Below are 12256 nucleotides of genomic sequence, written 5' to 3'. Positions count from 1 at the left end.
AAACTCCAGTTAGAAGCACTCCTGCATATGAATATGCTAAACAGGTTTTCTACACTTTGAAATCCAAGTGCTAGCACATTTAGCTTAGAAATTAGAAGACTGTTGCAGCTAAACAGACACAGAGGACCACAGATGCTCACTAGTCAGCCTACAATGGGGCAGCAACAAATGGAAGGCAACTTCCATTTTACTCCCTAGCTGGCAAGATTATTTGCAATAGTTCCATAGATGAAAGGTTAGGACAAGGATACCAAACCTCTGCTTTTGCAGCATAGTATTAAAATAACTCTGTATGCTTATAAGCAGAAGTACAGTTAGCATGTAAGAGCAGGAATAAAGACGGAGGAGGAAAGATTGGTTGCACCTCCTGGTCAGAAGGAATGGCCAGGGGTTCAGGCACTCACCTTGGGTTTGCAACACCCAACTCCAATTTCTTGCCATGTCTCAGCTCATCCGCATAACACTGGGAGACTCACTATGTGAGCCTCAGTTTCTCTCCTGTAAAATGGCAACCGTAGACCACCATTGCTTGATAGGCATGGCTTGAGGAAGCCTGTGTAGAGAGAGAGAGGTGCTGAGATGCTAAGAGTACAGCTAGATGCACAGTGGAGAAAACAGAAGAGCTGGTTGCATTAGGAAGTGATGGTCCTGGTAATCCACTTTCCCTCTCCCTCTTCCTTGCCTGTATTCCTGTTCCCAACCAACCAGCCTCAACTCGTCTCTTAGTTTACTTCTGATGCTCTGACTGTACAATAAAGCCAATTCAAATTGCTAAGCAGCAAAAAGCTCTACTTAGTTTTTGATTTGGGGTTATTTTACTGCTGGGCTAACATAAGTCAGTTCACTGCAGTTAGATGAGTAGTAGAGATTATGCAGAGGACAGCCAGAGCTCTGCAACAAGAAGAAGAAGGAGCAGAGTGAGGAGGTGGCATGATCTTCCCTCCTCAGCATCTAGATTGGGAGCTACGGCATGTAACTGCCCTTGATTGATGGGCACCTTAGGTAGCAGTACACAAGTACAGAGAAAAGAGGCAGCTGTCTATTGCAGGGAATTGTGTTCAACACCTGATCCAGAACTGATGCTAGAACTCCAATAGATTTGATTGACAAAGAGGTCACAAACAGAGTAATGGAGCTGCAGCCCGATGTTAATTTTTTTAAAAAGAGACTGAAACTGTAGCAGCCCTGCAATATAGCCAGGGAGGTTTAATGCCAGCTAATGAGAATACACTTTCTCTCTTCCTTAGCACAGAAGTTGTGAAGTCTTGGTTTTGATTGACTGCACAGTACTAACCTACCAGATTAAATATTATTATTCAGTTTGCTTACAACTAGTGCCATTTTCCTAATCTATTTTGCTTTTACGGCAGGTTCCATGGGCAGCTAGTACATTTGAATAAGGGGGTACCAGGTAGCCATCTTCAGCAAGACTAAGATTTTGACCTGTGCAGCAGAACACAGTGAAGGCTGGATTGGTGACTGGATGCACTTAATAATATTAATATTGTGAAAGATAAGGTTGCCACTACTTGAACCACAGAGGCTTTCTAGGCATGAAGCACACCGTGCGCCTTGTTGTGGGGGACTAATGATGTATTTCTGATCACTGCCGACTCTGTCCATAAGAGGGCAGTGATATGCATCTACCAAACACATCCACCGTCCACCAGTCTTGGGTTGAGACCTAGGTAAGCGCAGCTAAAGCATCCCCACTTCTGCAGAAAACAGCAGGAACAGTCATGAGGCCGTAGGGATCACCCCTGCCCACTCGCCAGCCTGAATGACTTAAGCCTTCATTTAAAACAGGATCCCTTGGGAAGCACTGTCAGCACACATACGGAGCAGGACTAATGCTAACCATTCTGGCTCTTTGGTCAGGTGCCCTAGTTTCTCTGCTACTAGGCCCCTGTGGGCTGACACAAATTACATTATTCATGGCTGGCTATAGCTGTTGGAAGCCATGAACCAGGTTTACTAAACAGATAAATGCACCAATCCCGAAGAATAATGTATACCTTACCTTCTACAGCAGTTTTCCTGCAGCATTTACCCCCAACTGTGGTGGTGAATCACATTATATGAAGAAGGTAATCAGACCATAAAATCTGTAAGTATTCCTACCCAGTGTGATTAACAGAGGAAAAGAATTGCAGTTGTTCATGTCTGCTATATACCTTTTTCCAGATGCTCAGAAAGAATGGTAATTACATTTTGTTGTCTCATTTTAAAAAGATAAATAAGAATATTGCCTGTCAAGCTTCAAGAGTAGATCAACCAGCCTTTCATTCTCAGGAGAACTCCAAAATATCATTATTCAAAGGGCAGAGAACACACCTAGCAGTATGTGCTGCACAGCTCCTGGTACGCTAGAAGTATAATGAATAAATGATCATAACAATAAAGCTGTCTTGCATGTTGATAACAGCTTGCCTTGATGTTTAAATTTAGTAAGCACTATTTCTCACTGCATAGCAGCTTTGATTCTCCTACGATAAGGCCAAACCATGAAGAGTTGTTCTGGTGATCTTAAGGTAGCAGTGCAAGGAATGGGAAGTGAAAACTACGTAAAGACAGTTTATGAGAAGAAAATAAATTAAAATATTCTTGGTTAATGAAGCCAACAGAAATTATTTGCCTCCATGATATTTCATAGAAGATAATGTATTGGCTCTTTAAAAATTTACATACGAAGGATAATTGGCACCATGCAATCTTAGGCACCTCCCAAGCACATATCTCTAATGTTCAACAGAGAAGGGAGAGTTTCCTTTGCCAGTAGATCAGGACTTTCTTGACTCAGGTGTTCTCAGCTGTTTTGTGCAGGGGACTCGCTCTATGCTACCTACAAAGGCCTATGGCCTACAAAGGCTAATGCGGAGGCTGAGGCCACAGGGTTCAACAGCCAGCTGTAGGCTGGCTACAACCATCATGAATGCGTATCTTAAGTATCTAATGCTGAGCAAATGTGTCTTCCTTCCTCCATCTCTAATCAGATACTCCATTGGTCTTCATAGATTATTTCTCAAATTGGTTTTGAAATTGTCTTGGCTGTTTTCCTTTGTTTGTTTTGTTTTCTGAAGACTAATATGACTCATTAATACCCAATGCAGAAAACAGTCTAGTAAAATGAGAGGCAGGGTGAAACTGGTCTTTAAAGGAGAGCTATATTTTTCCCTCACATAGCAGCCAACAGGATCTAGGTCTTTCATAGCCTCCCATCAGGTAGTTTAAGAAACTTCAGACATTTTCCAGAAAAAGGAAGACAAAATGCAATGTCATTTTTAAGTGCTAAATAATTTCCAGAAATTAGCTTAATTCATTATTTTTCAGAAAGTTTTAGTTTGGTTATGGAACTTGCTATATTATTCAGGGCTCCATTTTAGGACCAGTCCTCTTCAATGCTTTCATAAACAATTTGGATGAAGGACTTCAAGGTTTTTCGAGCAAGTTCACAGACGATACCAAATTGGGTGGAGCTATTCTTTCTGTCAAGGGTGGTGAGGCCTTGTGGAGAGATCTGGACAAATTAGAGAGCTGGGCAATCACCAACTACTTGAAGTTTAACAAGAGCGAGTGCCGTGTTCCGCACCTGGGAAGGGGCAACCCTGACTATAAGTACAGATTGGGGGACAAGAGGCTGGAGAGCAGCCCCACAGAAAGGGATCTGGCAGTTTTGATCGACAGCACGCTGAACATGAGTCAGCAGTGTGCCTTGGTGGCCAACTAGTGTGCCAGGAGGGCCAACCATACCCTGGGGTGCATCGGGCACAAGCACTGCCAGCTTGGTCAAGGGAAGGAATTGTCCTGCTCTGCTCTGCGCTTGTGCAGCCTCACCTTGAGCACTGTGTGCAGTCTTGGGTGCCACAGTATAAGAAAGGTATAAAATTGTTAGAGAGTATCCAAAGGAGGGCAGCTAAGATGGTAAAGGGTCTAGAGGGCAAGATATATGAGGGGCTGAGAGCCCTTGGTTTGCTCAGCCCAGAGCAGAGCAGGCCGAGGGGAGGCCTCATGGCGGCCTGCAGCTCCCTCACGAGGGGAGCGGAGGGGCAGGCGCTGAGCTCTGCTCTCTGGGGACAGCGACAGGACCCGAGGGAACAGCATGGAGCTGGGACAGGGGAGGGTCAGGCTGGGTGTTAGGGAAAGGTTCTGCACCCAGAGGGTGGTCGGGCACTGGGACAGGCTCCCCATGAAGTGGTCACGGCACCGAGCCTGTCAGAGTTCAAGAAGCATTTGGACAGTGCTCTCAGACACATGGTCTAAATTTTTCTTTTTTTTGGGGGGGGGGGGGGTTGTCTTTTGGGGACCCAAGTGTTGGACATGATGATCCTTGTGGGTCCCCTTCCAACTCAGATATTCTACAATTCTGCAATTATAGAAATTCCACTTACTGCCCCCTTCCAATGCTCTGGTTTTGTAGTTTTATCTAGCACATTGCAAAACCCTCGTGCAGATAGGAAAAACTAAAGTTTTATTCTGTTGAAGTTGGATGATCTGGAGTGTCCTAGGCTTCCTGCTTCACTGGGGCTGAACACACAGCTTTAACCCATGTCTACCAGCACATCTCAGATATCTCCATCTAGAACCCAGAAGCACGCACGTCTAATCTTTGGAAATATATCAAACCGATTACATAAAATAATGTCGAGTCTTATAGCTTGAACTATCACACAGAAACAGCTAAAAAAACTAAAGGTGCTGCCAGAAGATAAATGCAGTCAAATTAGAAAGAGAAGAAAACTTGACAGGTCTAGATGACCAGGGTGAACAGCATATTGTACAGGAGCAATAGAAGTGCAGCGTTCCTCCTCCCCCTCCTGTTTTACAGCTGGTTTAGGTTACTCTTTAATTTATACAGTTTCACTTTCTAGAGTTCTGTACTCCCTTTCATTCCTGGGAATACTGAAATCCAACAAAATGAAACAGATGCTCAGGTAATGGCCTAAGCAGGCAACCATGTAGAGCCACTAAGGATTGCTATGCTCTTTAGAGCAGGGACAGATGGCAACACAGGAATGATCAGAAACACAAGCCTTTATATTCCCTTCTGAGCACTACTTAGTTTGGCCAGTTCGTAGTTCATTCCTGTCCAAATCAGCTAAATTTTCTGGATGTCACCTTTTGCCAGATGTCACCTTTTCCAGGTAGTTTTACTCACTGTTGTCACTGATTATCCACAGAAATGCGTTCTGAGAAACTATCTATTTGATCTGTTTTTACCAATTTTATGCCATTCGTATTCTGCTAATAATTGCTCCAAGGAACGATATTTAGCAGAACAGATTTCGTATAGTATGTAGCCAGTAGAAGCTGCTGTGTAACATTAAAGAGACACTACTACGCCTAAAACAAGAGTTTTCATCACCAGCTTTCCATTTAGCCATTGCTATTGCAAGAAAGGCTAATTTCTTGTTTAGGTTTAAATCATTACCAGTTTAATAATACATTATCCTTTATTGCATATAAATGTAATTGGTTTGTTTCTCCAATTTAGATTCTCCTTTTTAAGAAACAAACAAGCAAACAAAAAAATACTTTTTGGAACATTCTTCCTGATCTCTCCAAGTTCTTAAGAGCAACCTATTTCTCAAGAACAACTTAAAACAACAACCTATTTTTCATGCACTTTCAGACTAGATAACAAATGTGTTCCAATATTAGGAATGCTTTTTCTTAATTCTGTACTTTCTGTATTGTGTCCAAATCATATATAAAAACAGTCTTTTAAGCCTGAAAACTCAAACTAGCACTGAACTGAAACTGAAGTAGAAAACTTTTCAATATGCTTCTCAAACATTGTTTAAGCTGAAATCATGACTACAATGTTTTTCTTGGCATAGTATGTTGCCTTTGAAATACACAGACCACTATTCTTGATATGTTCTTGTTTTCCTTGTATTTTATTTTAACAAGATGTGTCCCTTGGGAATGCATGGTGAGACCCTTTTCATCCAGTGGCTCTGTCATCTAACTGTGGCATCTCTCCACTGCTAAATATGCAATGTATATTTTTGTGAAGTGTTTATTGAAGTGGGGTCCAGAGATTTTCAAAGACATAAGCTAGTGTTACGGAATTTGACACCAGATGTAACATTTAGTGACAGTCCCAATTATTTTGTTCCAGAGGAGCCAGGTAAGCACGTCTTGGATCTATTCAAATAATCTAAAAACCTGCTTGAAACTGCCTCACTGAATTCAATACTTAACCTCTTCATTACAAGCTGTTCAGAAATATTCCAAGAGCCAATAACAAAATTCTGTTCTAACAAAATTTTGCAAAAGTAATTTTACTATTGCAGTCAAAGTTGGTTGAGAAAAGATGCAATAACTTGGAGAGGGAAGCAGAGAAGAACAAAAGAAGAAAAGGTAGTTTATAAGCATATCTTATCAGATGACAGTAATAATATCACATGGCTCATGAAATTCAACATAAAACTGCTGTCCTCTAAATTTTCCAATATCATGATTCTTAAAAATTAAAAATAAAATCAGTCTACACTGGCAGAATATTTAAACCTTGTCAGGAAAGCTCCAACATATTCAGTGGATGGAATGGTCACATCATGCAAGCAGCTTGCTGGCAGCTAAGGTTCCAATCTTCTGTTGACACTCCTCCATTAATCTTTACTTAAGAATATCCTGAAAAAAAATAATAATTCAGAAACAATTATTATGTTTGTGTCCAACTGTACTCACAAACAATTCAGATTCTTTTTCCTTCCTTCATCCCTTGATCCAAATCCAAAGCACAGAACACTATCATGCAAAACTATATTCTCAGTTCCACTTTGATTCAGACTTCTTGGGCACCTGTTCCATCTAGAAATCCTGTGTGTTTCATTGTGTATCAGTCCCAACTTACAGATTCTATTGGAATTTTAAAACATTTACTAGAGAATTGTACTTTTGTATTGCTACACCTCCCGAGCTTAGTCTTCATTTCCCCTTTTTTTCCTTCTTTTCCTCCAAATGAACTGAGATTAGTAGTTAATGTTGCTAGTCATGAAGAAAACAGATTCCAGGGTTATATGATATGGCAGAAAACCAGAAAAATTGTCCTACTTCTTGCATATATTATGTTAAATTTGTTACAGAGAAAGCAAACCTTCCAGGTTCTTGGCAGCCTAATTCCATCACTGCTTTCACAGATTAAAAGTGATGACTGGTGGTGGTAGGAGGGCAGGGAAGACGAGTGGGTATTAAATTACATACACTTGGTAATTCATTGCAGAAATTAAACCTAATAGGTACAGCTGCTTTGTGGACATGGGGACATTTCAAATGGCCAGAACTGCCCTTGACAGCAGGTGGTGTTTTGGATAAACAGCATCAGGAAGTAGCTAGCAAAAGGCAAAAGAAACACACTTGGAAAAACTGTGCTGGAAATTGATCAAAATGTTTACAATGACAGCTCAGCTCCTAAGAGACATGCGGATCATTTCAGATCAAAAGCAATATCCAGCTGGGGAAAACCCCCAAAGACAAAAAATAAAAAATAAAAACCACAGAAGTAATACTTGGTCAAAAGGGTTTGCGCTCTTCTTGGGTTGCTTGGGCTGCTTCAGCTTTAACACACAGATTTGAAGACCCAGTGTTAGACTTCAGCCTGAAGAAGCTGGAAATGATAAAGGAAAGGTGGGGACAGATGTCTCACAGCAGCCCACTTGCCAACTGTGGGTCCTCCTAGGATCACTGTAACATGGGTCCTGCTGTCCTCCTCCCTCCCTGCAGTAGAACAGAGAATAAGCACTACAGATGTGAAAGGACACCCCTTTGCTGTTGTGAGAACCAATTCTGAATAAATGCAGGTGTAAGTACTGTATTTAATCTGCAGTTTTGCTTTCAGTGTTGCGTCCTAATTCCTAGGGCACTCAGAAGTTATAGACCTTGGACACTTACATGAATGGTCACCTACAGAGAGAGACAGGACAAGGAAAAATAGACAGCAGTTTCATTGCTCAGTCACAGCAGGATTATCCATCTCCCAAGAAAAGCTGTGCAGAAAACAGAGCTTTCTCAGTAGGCCAGCCTAAAACTTTTGGATGAGTTCCCACTGGAATTATCCCCAGCAAAAAGCTCACAATCTTCTACTCTGTGAGTCACATAAATACATACAGAACAGTGTTCAGACAATGTAATAACTATTTTAAAAGACACTGAAAATAAAAAGAGCACAGAAGTCACCTTTGGAAAGAAGGGGAGAGAGAAAACCATGTGTAGCAGATGATAATCCCATCACTTCAGTTCTGGAATCCACTCAGACCCTGTGACGTGCAGCATATAAGAACCTAAACAAAACTTACATAACATTGCATTACATTGACATAATTTTCTAGGTAGAGTCACTGGCTGCAATTCATATAAACATATCCATGGAAAAATAATATCTCATCCACATGTACAAGATTTACCAAATAAGAAGAAGTATTACAGCACTTGACAATTATCATAACATGTGTTTCATAAAGAGTGGCTATGAAAAACAATATCCAGTGTTTCCTAACAGGAAATAGCTAATGTGGGTTGATGTGGGTTTTATTCAGTTGTTGTCTGCCTTGCAAGGTAACAATCTTGCTCCATGGATACTACACAACACACTTCTGCAGTGCCCTCTACAAGTCTAGGTTGATAGCACTCCATATTTCCATTTTGATGCAACACCAGGACATATTTCACATTGTCCTAATTCTTACTTTGCTTCAAGTAAAGCTATATCAGCAGCATTTAAACCTCAATATCCATAGTCAAAACCCCAATTAACATTTAAGCTATGAAGACAATTTAAAAAAGAATTACATTGCAGCTCTCAGCCCGCTAGGCAAAAACTCAGAACATTGAAACTGTATGTTAAACGTCATCAACAGCCTGCACTGTGAACATATTGAAGTATTTTTGTTCTTGAAAAGTAAAACTAAACATTTGTTTAAAATCTAGCCCATATGATAACTGTCAGAAAATTTGCACATCAGCTTGGAAAAAAAGGATAAATAAGCCTAACATTTTACTGAGAATTTAGAAGCATAGCTTCCACTGTGTTTCAGATTCTATATACTCAAAAAAAGAGTTCTGCATCAGATCATAGTAAGTTCAACATAAACCCAGTGAGCAAGAGCTGAGCACTTCTTTTCATCTTTTTCTTCATGTGATGCAACAGAAGACACAAAACGTTTTCAGACAGCTCGATCCAAGCGGATAAAAGGAAGGAACTGAAGCAGTTTCTGCTCTTACAACACACTCACTGTACAATTATTTTTATTCCCCAGCCCTTGATCACTTCTATTCAGTTCAGATACATATACTACTCTTGGCCCTCGTGCTACCTCAGCAATCTGCTCAGAGCATTCTTTCAAGATGTGTCTATACAGTGGGAACCAGCAGTGTTTTGCAAATCCCAGGTGTATGTGTGTGTACCTGGCATGTCTTGTCTTGGCCTGTGGCACATCAAGGCTCAGGGCATGTTTTGGCCACTTGTTGGCATTACAGTTTGAAAGGAAAATCAGTCTTTACAGATCTTGTCATCCCTTTTCCTCCATAAACTCTATTTTCTATAGGAAAAAAAATATATTTAGGGAGCATGGGAGACCATCAGAATGTGGTACACAGGTTGCTCTCATTTAGGTCTCTCAACTCACCTGAAAAGAAATGGAGTAAAATCCAGCCTGTCAGATTAACCATGCCAGCTATCCATGGGTATGCTTTTAGACCACCCCAAATATGAGGTAACAAGAATCACATAGATATCTCTCAGAGGCTTAATCAAAGTCACATTACCTCACAACTGCAGGGGGCTAGGTGTGTGTACCCAGACAATTACCAACTGTTAGTAAAGGTTTTCTGATGTACAGCATCTTTTCAAGCCACTGTAACCCAGACCTTAGTAACTGAGTTCAGACACAAATAATGTCCATCTTGAGCCATGCAAGTTACCATTTATAAACTGGACTAAGTGTCCAGGATATAGGATATACATGTACAAGTATGCCAATACTGCTAAGTTAGGGATAATGTCATTCACTTTGGGATAAAAACCGCACTCCAGCTTTCACCAACAAGTTGTAGAGTTCGTTTTAAAAATTTAGGTTGCTGATAAAGCAGTAATTCTGAGAACATCTTTAAGATATGTATCTTAAATTGCATTCATAATTATTACCACCAAAGCTGAAGTGCCCACTCACTTAGATCATCTCCTATAGAGCACAGGCACTCAGAGGTCTCAGCTCAGTGCACCGGCTGAGAACCATACAGTGCACTCTGCGTGCAGAGTGCAAGACTCTTCCTCCTGTTGAGCAACCTGAGCTATAGGTGAAGGCTGCTGTATATAACAGCCTCAACACACAGCTCTCCAGTGCTCTCTGTGCTGCCTGCACCATGGGTAAAATCCATTTGTTCCATGTTGCTCTTCTTCCAGCAAGTGAAGGTAGAAAGACCAAGTGCACTACAAAGAGTTTTCTGTAAGAAAGATGCTCACGCACACAGGGAATGGACATAAAACCCCAATACCAAGCCTAAGCTTTTCTAAAAGTCACAGAAAGTTAACCTATGATCAATATTGTTGTAAACCATCTCTTTGTTATTTGAGGGGGAAGGTGGATAGAGGTTCTCTTGGAATGCCCGTGCTTTTTGTCTAAATTCTGTATTCTGCATTCCATAAAAATGAGAAATATTTTCACTCAAGTCAAGAATCAATTGTACTTACACTGGGAAGAAACACACTGCTGTTCTTTTTTATAAAGGAACATGTTTAGCAAGCTTAACTATCAACAGCATTATCTTGGCAGCTTCTAATTCTATACCACTAGCTTAAAACAAGTCATCAGCTGTTGTATTTTGGATGTGCGCTAAAAAGCAACCAGGTATTTATCACAGTAATACGTCTACCACAGAGTTAGCAAAGCCACCTACATAAGTGCTCACTCAGCCTGCTGTTCTTACAGTTCCTAAAGTCCCCACCCACAGTGTATGAAAGCTTTTGTCACGTGCCTTGGGTGTAAGCTTTGGCTTACGTTAGGGGGGGAAAAACATACCCATACAACTCTGTTGTTTGAATTCATGGTTTTGCACTGGTGTGGCCACAATGATTCAAATTCCAGTGCAGACACATATGGTCAGATTTATCTCGTTCAGATCTGGACTTCTGAAAGTTATACGTCCAGATGAGATTTGTGTTAGGCATCCTGTGCAGCCAGTGGAGAAGGAATCTCCAGGATGCATTCTCTGATTTGTCTCAGATATTTTACATGCGTCTACTGAAGGTGCTATTTCTCGCTTTGACTAAAAGGAAGCCCAGGATACTTGATTAAACTTGATTAATTTGTATGTGCCTACGTTTGGGAAGATGGACCCCACATACAGCATTAAAGAGCTTTATGCAGGGAGCATTTATTTTTCTTCTCAGACTAGAATAAAGTATGCCAGTATAAAAATTCCCATTTAAGTATAACTGCATCCCACTGGGAATTAGGCTGGTTAGAAGTACACTGCTCTGAAAAAAATGTCCGGTGCAAAAAAATTCTGTGGTATTTCAAAGTGCCTGTAGCCAGCTTCTGCCACTGGAGAAGGAAGCAAATACCAAAATACCATACCCAGGACTTTCCAAATCCCAGTCGTGAATAATTTATCATTTGAAAGAAAGAATTTACATGGCCCCAATCTACAATAACTCAGCCAACAAATGTAGCTTGCATGTAACAGGGAAAAAAAAAAAAAAAAAAAAAAGAAAGTCCTCTGTAGGCCTCCCTAAATCCAGCTCTTTTTCCTCTCTTTCTCCATATTACTACCTTTTTCTCTTGGGATCCTTCAGAGTTTTCTACAAGCACTGCACCTTATCACAGCGTCTTTTACCATTTTACTAAAATACTGTAATGACAGGGGCTGTAGACATTTCCTTACTAGCTCAGAGGAAATGGTGATGTAGTTATAAAATAGCAAGCTAATAGTCAGAGTCCTCTATCTACTATATCTGGGCTGGTCCCCTAAGAATTTGCTTATGTCTCCACTGCAGTGATTGATAGGCTGTGATTTGGGTCATCCCTCCTGCTACGGGAAGAGACTCCCCAAGGTACCTGGGTTGGCTCACCCAGCTTGCGGTGAAGCCCCTACCATTGCTGCATTGGTGCTACTGCACACAAGTTAACCGGAGTGCAGTTCCCTCAAGTATGGACACCTAATAGTCACTCCTCTGGCCACTGTCTATACATACCCACTTTTTCAGCCTGTGAGGTGTACATTTCTGTAGTTCTGTAGTTTCCAGTCCTTCTCT

The 12256-nt window shown here is 41.0% G+C and overlaps 1 long non-coding RNA gene across 5 annotated transcripts in view; it reads right to left on the bottom strand.

Moving 5' to 3' along the window:
- The window catches only part of LOC125182457 (uncharacterized), a 125605-nt gene that overhangs the window by 16707 nt on the left and 96642 nt on the right, over positions 1-12256 (bottom strand). For 3 of the 5 annotated variants that reach the window (XR_010830706.1, XR_010830705.1, XR_007162306.2), the window contains 3 exons: positions 8182-8261; positions 6514-6636; positions 405-553 (listed from right to left, as the gene is read on the bottom strand). This is a non-coding gene — a long non-coding RNA (uncharacterized lncRNA). Of the gene's footprint in view, positions 1-404; positions 554-6513; positions 6637-7514; positions 8262-12256 lie in introns of all 5 variants that reach the window. The other 2 variants (XR_010830701.1, XR_010830702.1) reach the window with 2 other exon arrangements.

The sequence above is a fragment of the Anser cygnoides genome, chromosome 1 (assembly GCF_040182565.1).
Source record: "Anser cygnoides isolate HZ-2024a breed goose chromosome 1, Taihu_goose_T2T_genome, whole genome shotgun sequence".
NCBI classification, from domain to species: domain Eukaryota; kingdom Metazoa; phylum Chordata; class Aves; order Anseriformes; family Anatidae; genus Anser; species Anser cygnoides.
The sequence above is the reverse complement of the archived record's forward strand: the minus strand, read 5'-3'. Positions and strand labels throughout refer to the sequence as shown.